This window comes from Mobula birostris, chromosome 13 (assembly GCF_030028105.1).
Source record: "Mobula birostris isolate sMobBir1 chromosome 13, sMobBir1.hap1, whole genome shotgun sequence".
Lineage (NCBI taxonomy): Eukaryota > Metazoa > Chordata > Chondrichthyes > Myliobatiformes > Myliobatidae > Mobula > Mobula birostris.
Genome location: NC_092382.1, coordinates 103927041 through 103934215, shown reverse-complemented (window position 1 = coordinate 103934215; position 7175 = coordinate 103927041). Strand labels below are relative to the sequence as shown.

Here is a 7175-nt window from a genome sequence, read left to right as displayed (position 1 = left end):
AAATACCGCTGCATACCGTTCTACTTTTAAAGGAACTTACCCTGCCTTACCTCACTTGGAGTGTAGCTCGCCTTCAGCACGGTGTCGAGGGAGCTTCACTCTGTGTCTGATTCGGGGAAAGTGTGATGAGACGCTGGTGAAGGAGCCTTACACCATTTCTGACCCTTGCGTGTGTTCTGGGAGAGTGGGCAAGAGCTTTCTTCATGTCTTTCTTCGGCTGTCGGTAGTCGGATGGTGCTGAAGGAGCTACACCGTACCACTTCCCTGCGGTGTGCGAATGGACACTGTGAGGCTAGCTTAACTCTGTGCCTCATCCTTCTGTTTTATGGTAGAAGGGTGTGGAGAAAACGTCACTCTGTGTTTGACCCCGGGAATGTGTGATGGGACGGCGTGGAGGGAGCTTCATTCTATGTCTGACCCCAGGATTTTGTACAGGGATCTTTGCTGGGTTTTTGAAATCTGTATTCGGTGACGGGACGGTGTGAAAGAAGCATCACGCGATGCCTGACTCTGTGAGACCGTGATGGAACGGTGCTGAGGGGAGTTTCATTCCCTGTCTGTTCCCGTGTGTGTGATGAGCTTTGCTGAGGTATTTTCATTCTGTGTCTGTTCCTGGGTGTGTGATGGGACGGTGTTGATGGAGCTTCACTCTGTGTTTGTCCGCAAGAGCGTGTGATGCGACAGTGGACTATTCAGAGGAAGCTTCATTTTCTGGCTGACCACGGGAGGGTTTGATGGAATGGTGTGGAGGGAATTTCACTCTGTGCCCGACCCCGGGAGTGGGGGATGGGACGTGTGGAGGGAGCTTCACACAGTGTCTGTCCCCGGGAGCGTGTGGCGGCATGGTGCGGAGGGAGTTTCACACTGCAGTGGCATGCAAACATTTGGGATTCCCTGATCAAAATTTCTTTTACTGTGAATAGCTAAGCGAGTAAAAGATGAACTGATTTCCAAAAAACATAAAGTTAAAGATGACAGTTTTCTTTAATATTTTAGGCAAGAGAACTTTTTTATTTCCATCTTTTACGTTCCAAAATAGCAAACAATGAAAAGGCATGAAGAAAAAATATGGACACCCTGCATGTCAGTACTTAGTAACACAACCTTTGGGAAGAATCACAGCTTGTAGAAACCATAAAAACATTACAGCACAGAAACAGGTCTTCTGGCTCTTCTTGGCTGTGCCAAATCATTTTTGGTGTGGTCCCACTAACCTGCGCCTGGACCATATCCCTCAATACACCTCACCCCTCATCATTGTACCTGTGCAAGATTTGCTTCAATGTTAAATATGAGCCGGCATTTACCACTTTATCTGGCTGCTCATTCCGCACTCCTACCTCTCTATGAGTGAAGAAGCCACCGACCCCTAATATTCTCTTTGAAATTTCCCCCCTTCACCCTTAACTCATGTCTTCTCTATTTTATTTGTGTTTTTTTATCTCCCCTTGCCTCTGTAGAAAAAAAGGCATGTTTGCATTCACCCAACCTCTACCCATCATAACCCGTCATAATTAAGATACATGGATATATATACACCACAATTGTATGCACCTCTATCAAATACCCCCTCATTCTTCTACGCTCCAGGAAATCAAGTTCTGCCCTTTACAACCTCTCTCTGTGACTGAGTTTCTCAAGTCCCCGCAACATCCTTGTAAACCTTCTCTGCATATTGGAACCATGTTAATATCCTTTCTGTAATTAGGTGAGCAAAACAGCAAACAATACTCCAAATTCGGCCTCACCAATGTCTTGTACAACCGCTCCATAGCATTCCAATCCTCTGTCAATACTTTGATTTATAACACGATGTTCCAGAAGCTGTCTTTACGACACGATCTGCCTGTGACGCCCCTTTTAGAGAATTTTGCATCTGCGTTCTCAGACCCCTCTGTTCCACCGCACTCCTCAGTGCCCAACCATTTACCTTCTATCTTCTACCTTGGTGTGTCCTTCCAAAGTGTAATACCTCACACTTATCTGTGTTAACCTCCATTTGCCATTTTTCAGCCCATTTTCCAGCTGGTCAAAATCCCTCTGCAAGCTTTGAAAAGCTTCGTCACTGTCCACTACTCCTCCACACTTGGTATGATCAGCAAATTTGCTGATCCAACATATCACATTATCATCCAGCCATTGATACAGATGACAAATAGAAATGGACCCAGCACTGATCCCTGTGGCACACCACCAGTCACAGGCCTCCACTCAGAGAAGCAATCCTCCACTACCACCCTCTGGTTTCTCTCATTGAAGCAACGTCTAATCCATTTTACTGCCTCTGCATGTATAGCTAGCGACTGACTCTTCCTGACTAACGTCCCATGCGGGACCTTGTCAAAGGCCTTACTGAAATCCCTATAGACAACATCCACTGCGTTTCCTACACCCACCCTCCTGGTAACCTCCTCGAAAAACTCTAATAGATTTGTTAAACATGACGTTCCACGCACAACCCCATGTTGACTCTCCCTAATAAGTCCCTGTCTATCCAAATACTTGTAGATCCTGTCTCTTAGACCTCTTTCCAATAATTTATCTCCTAATGATGTCAAAACTAACAGCCTATAATTTCCGGGATTACTTTCTGAGCCTTGATTAAACTAGGGAACAGCATGAGCTATCCTCCAATCCTCCGGCACTTCACCTGTCGATAACGACATTTTAAATATATCTGACAGGGCCCCTGCAATTACAACACTAGTCTCATTTAAGGTCCAAGGGAATACCCTGTCAGGCTCTGGGGACATATACCTCAAGATTGCAAGCACCTCTTCCTCTTGAATTTGTATTGGTTCCGTGGCCTCATTTGTTGTTTGCCCGATTTCTATTGACTCCATGCCAGTTTCCTTAGTACATAACGACACACAAAAAGAATAAAATAAAATAAAATAAAATCTCCCCTATTTCGTCTGGTTTCATACATAGCCGACCACTCTGATCTTCATTAGGACCAATTTTATCCCTTACTCTCCTCTTGCTCTTAATAAACCTGCGGAAATTCTTCGGATTACCCTTCACCTTGACTGTCAAAGCAACCCCGTCTTCCTCTAGCCCTCCCGATTTCTTTGTTAAGTACTTTTTCACTTGTTTATATTACTCAAGCACCTTATTTACTCCCTGTTTCCTATACATGTAAAACATCTTCTCTCCTTCTTTATCAGTGTTCCAATATTCCTCGAGAACCTAGCTTCCTTACTCTTACTCACTTTTCCTTTAATCCTTACAGGGAAATTCAACTCTGCACTCTCAAAATGTCACCTTTGAAGGCCTCTCACGTATCAATCATATCCTTGCCAGCGAACAACCTGTCCCATCCACGCTTTTTAGATCCTTTCTCATTTCTTCAAATTTGGCCTTTTTCCAGTTTAGAACCCTAACCCGAGGACCAGAGGTATCTTTATCCTTGGTCAAATTGAAACTAATAGTGTTATGAACAGTGGAATCAAAGTGTTCCCCTACACACACTTCCGTCACCTGTACTAACTCGTTTCCAAATAGGAGATCTAATATTATATCGTCTCTGGTTGGTAGCTCTAAATATTGATTTAGAAAACCTTTCTGAACGCATTTTACAAGCTCTAACCCGTCTAGACCTTTAATAGTATGGTACTCACAATCAGTATGTGGAAAACTAAAATCCCCTACTATCACAACTTCATGTTTATTGCAGTTGTCTGCTATCTCTTTGGAGATTTGCTCCTCCCATTCTCGCTGACTATTGGGTGGTTTGTAATACAACCCCATTAATATGGTCATACTTTTCCTGTCTTTCAGCTCCACCCATAAGGCCTCGGAAGACAAGCCCTCTGATCTGTCCTGACTGAGCACTGCTGTGAGATTTTCCCTGACCAGCAATGCCACACCCGCTTCCCTTCATTCCTCTGCCTCTATCACGTCTGAAACATCGGAACGCTGGAACATTAAGCTGCCAGTCCTGCCCGTGCTGTAGCCAAGTTTCACTAATTGATATTATGTCGTAATTTCATGTGTCAATCCACGCCCTCAGCTCGTCAGCCTTCCCCAGGATACTTCTCGCTTTGAAATAGAGAACACATCAGATGATTATTACAACCACACATAACCCTTCTGTTTGTGACTTTCCATGAACTTTTAACACCAATTATTTTCACCCCCGCTCCGCTATCTGCTCTGGCACTCTGGTTACCATCCCCATCCCCCTGCAGATTTAGTTTAAACCCTCCACAATAGTACAGACAAATTTCCCAGCAAGAATATTGGCTCCCCTGTAGTTCGGGTGTAACCCGTCTCTCTTGTACAGGTCACAGCTGCCGCAGAAAAGGTGCCAAAGATCCTGAAATCTGAAACTCTGCCCCCTACACCAGTTCTCAGCCACGTGTCCATCCGCCAGAGCATCCTATTCTTACCGTCACTGGCACGTGGCACAGGTGGCAATCCTGAGATTACCACCCACCCTGGAGGTCCTGCTTTTTAACTTCCGACCAAGGTCTCTATACTCACTCTTCAGGACCTGCTCCGTTGGGAGGGACGTGTAGACTAGGGAGTCGCCGAAGGAACGATCCCTTCGGAAACCGGAGAGGAGTAGAGAGTGAAAGATGTGTTTCCCGGTGGGTCCTATTGAATTTGGCTGAAGTTGCGGAGGATAAGGTGCTGGATCCGGAGTCTGGTGGGGTGGACGGTGATGACAAGGGGGTCTCTGTCCCTGTTGTGGTGACGGGAGGATGGGGTGAGGGCTGAAGTCCGGGAATGCAGGAGCTGCGGATGAGGGCATCATTGATGACGGTCGAAGGGTCTGATCCCGTGTGGTGTTAGATGGGACGGAATGGAGGGAGATTCACTCTATCTCTCACCCCGATGTGCGTGATTGGACGGTGTGCAGTGATATTCACTACTTCTTATTCCTATTTCCAGAGCATACGTGTTCCAAGGACTGGATCACAAATAAAGACCGGTGTTATTTCGTATCCACGTCTGAAACATTTTTCCCAACAGCGATGCAAGAATGTTCAAACCGTGATGCAAGGCTGCTTGAAATCAATTCAAGAGATGAAGCGGTATGTGTCACATCACAAGAAGATCTCACAAGAATCATCAGACACTTCCGGGGTGAGACACAGAGTGACACCCATACTACACTCCCAGGACACATTCTCGGGTTCAGACATAGAGTTATCTCCCTCCACACCGCCCCATCACACCCCCGGGTTCAACCACAGAGTTACTCCCAGAATACACTCTTAGTACACATTCTCGGGGTCAGACACAGAGTTAAGCTCCCTCCACACTGTCCCATCACACACTCCCGGATTCGAACACAGAGTGAATGTTCCTACACAGCGCCCCATGACACATTCATGGATATGGCACATAGTGAATCTCCCTCCACACCGTCCCATCACACACTCCCGGGGTCAGACACAGAGTGAATCTCCCTCCACACCGTCCCAACACTCCCCCGGGTTCAGCCACGGAGTTACTCCCACAGTACACTCCTAGCACACTTTCTCGGGGTCAGACACAGAGTGAATCTTCCTACACACCGTCCCATGATACATTCACAGGATATGGCAAACAGTGAAGCTCCCTCCACACCATCCAATCACAGGTTCATGTTGTAATCAACTGAGAGAAACTCCGTACATACTTTTCGATTCTTGGCATTAATCAAATAAATTTAATTTCACAGAGCTTTGTATCCGACAAACTTGTGTACCGAAACAGTGCATACTGGATTGGAAAATGCGAAGACGGGTGAGATTTGGATTACTCTGTGGTGTGAGAGTTGGGTATTGACATAACCCTGACGGGAGAAAGTGGGATTAGTTTACGCTGAAACTATACATGGTTCTCAGGAGAGTGTGGTACAATGAGGACATTTTAAGTCCGACACGTGTCTGTCGGGGAATGTCCGGGCAGTGGAGATAATTCGGAAACTGCCTGGGGGCAGTGTGGAGAGCTCAGGACACAGGAATTATCTCATTTTTTGTACTGACGCATATCGGTGAGGAAAGCGCGGTGGAGTGGGATTATTTTGGAGATAGTCGCCGGGCTGTGAGGAGAGGGATTAACAGCGGCATTTGTTTGGTGAATGACATAGATCTGAGGGGCGAGAGTAGGACAACTGGATTAGTTTGGAGGCCGATACAGGGCGCTAATGGGACTGGTTTGCAAACTCACGCACGGATGTGGGAGAGAGGGTGCCAGTTGTACCAGTCTGGGAGCGGACCAGAGTTTATAGTGAGTGCGCCGTGTACTGCGATATGTTCGGAGACTGACACGATGCTCTGGGTATAGTGAGGGGAAACAGGATTATTCTGGGACCGACACAGGGATGATGCAAGAGTGTGGACGAGAGGGATTCATCTCGGGACAGCCATAAGTCTGTGGGGAGACGGTGGGACAGTGGGGTTTGTACGGGGAATGAAAGAGATCTGAAGGGAGAGCGTGGTCCTGTTCGATTTGTATGGGGACTGACAGAAGACTGTGGCGAGAAAGCGGTACGGTGCGATTAGTTTGGGGAGACATGGGTCTGTGGGGTGACATTCGGTCTGCACGATTAGTTTGGGAACTGACACAGGATTGTGGGGAGACATTTGGACCATTGTATTTGTCTGGGTACTGGCACGGAGCTGTGGGGAGAGAGTGGATGAGTGGGATCAGCTTGGGGACTGGCACAGGCTGTTAGGAGCGATTGATTTCATGGGCGTAGCTTGTAGACTGTCTCGCCTCGGGTTCTCTGCTGGAGCTGCTTTGTCTCTGTTAAAATTGTTAACCGTCTTGGACAGGAATGTAGACTGGGATCTTCTGTACAAGGTGTCCTCGGGGACGTCAGACTGCAGAGACTGCCACTCGTACCCAGCGAAGAGTTCTTGCAATCATGCTCGGCGTTTCATCTGCGAGAAGTCGGCAGTTTTGTTCCCGCATATTCCTGAACATACTCAGGATCTCTGTCAACAGCCAGTGGAGGCGACAGAAATCAAGTGACCAACTGACCAACTCCCCTCTTCCCGTTCTATCTGAACCCTCCGTCTCCCTGATATCTCTCTCTCTCTCTCTCTCTCTCTCTCTCTCTCTCTCTCTCTCTCTTTCTCTCTCTCTTTCTCTTTTTCACCAACTATCAACTTAATCGTGTGCCGTCTGTGCCAGTGGGGTCGATTTGAATCAAGTATTTACCCCTCTACTTCCCAATT

The 7175-nt window shown here is 47.0% G+C and overlaps 1 long non-coding RNA gene across 1 annotated transcript; it reads left to right on the top strand.

Annotated features, from left to right (window-relative positions):
• Positions 1-4900: 4900 nt before the first annotated feature.
• Positions 4901-6850, top strand: LOC140207254 (uncharacterized). Its single transcript, XR_011888533.1, has 3 exons — positions 4901-5039; positions 5672-5736; positions 6771-6850. It is a non-coding gene; the product is annotated as an uncharacterized lncRNA (long non-coding RNA).
• The last annotated feature ends 325 nt before the right edge of the window (positions 6851-7175 follow it).